Here is a 1,165-nt window from a genome sequence, read left to right as displayed (position 1 = left end):
CTTCCAGACTGCGCTTACGGGTGCAGGTCGCGGGGAGGCGGAGTCCCGAGAAGGGCGGGGCCAGTGGAAGCTGTCCCAGCACTTCCGGCCGACCGGCCCGGCGTTTCCGGTCTGTGCGAGAAATCTCCGGGTGGAGCTGGCCGTCAGGCTTGCGTGCACGTCCGTGTGCAGGACAGCTTCCGTTCTGCAAGTCATCCAAATACTTTAAGGTTACAGCATAAAGTAATAAACGTAATAAACGCTGAGATGTTTCTTTCCCAACCACTTGGAAAGGGCTTACGTTACAAAAAGCTTTTTCTCCGTGTTCCCTGGGAGTGCGGCTGGGCTGCGGTGGCCGGGGACCCGGGCGGGGGCGGGCCATCAGGGACATGGAGCAGGTGGGCTGCGGTGAAAGTCGGCCAGCCCAGGGCGACTGCAGGGGCGGAGGTGGTTTCTGCTGAGCGTCCACGTAGGGGGTGGAAACACAGCCCTGGGCTCCGCACATGCACGTGTACGACTTTTTCCTTTCCATTTAGTTCATTCTGTTCAGAACTTGTGGAGATAATTTATCAATTCTAGTATCTTTGGGCTAAATGAGGATGGCATTCCATAATTAACTTTTCAATATTTCCAGGCATATTTATTATGGATGTCTATTCTTTTACGTGAACATTTCAAAAATAATAATAAACTGCATTTTCAGTTTTCAATAGCCTTATTAATGCCTTTACCGAATTTTAATGTGAAATCTGTGAGTTACTATTTACTTTTCCATTTCCTCTAAAAATTCTGAAGTTCTTGCAGATTGGATTTTGGCAAGATCAAATCCCAAGCATTCATGCTGCTTAAATTTCTTTTTTGCGGCGCCTGGGTGGCGCAGTCATTGGGCGTCTGCCTTCGGCTCAGGGCGTGATCCTGGCGTTCTGGGATCTAGCCCCACATCGGGCTTCTCTGCTAGGAGCCTGCTTGTTCTTCCACTCCCCCTGCTTGTGTTCCCTCTCTAGCTGGCTGTCTCTCTCTCTGTCAAATACATTCATAAAATCTTTTTAAAAAAATTCTTTTTTGTTTTTTGGGGTTTTTTTTGTTTGGTTTGGTTTGGTTTTTACTTTAAATATTTATTTATTTACTTACTTGAGAAAGCTCATGTGCTTGCAAGAGGGAGGGCAGGGACAGAGGGCAGAGGGAG

The sequence above is a fragment of the Ursus arctos genome, unplaced genomic scaffold (assembly GCF_023065955.2).
Source record: "Ursus arctos isolate Adak ecotype North America unplaced genomic scaffold, UrsArc2.0 scaffold_27, whole genome shotgun sequence".
Classification (NCBI taxonomy): Eukaryota; Metazoa; Chordata; class Mammalia; order Carnivora; family Ursidae; genus Ursus; species Ursus arctos.
This window is presented reverse-complemented; position numbering follows the sequence as displayed.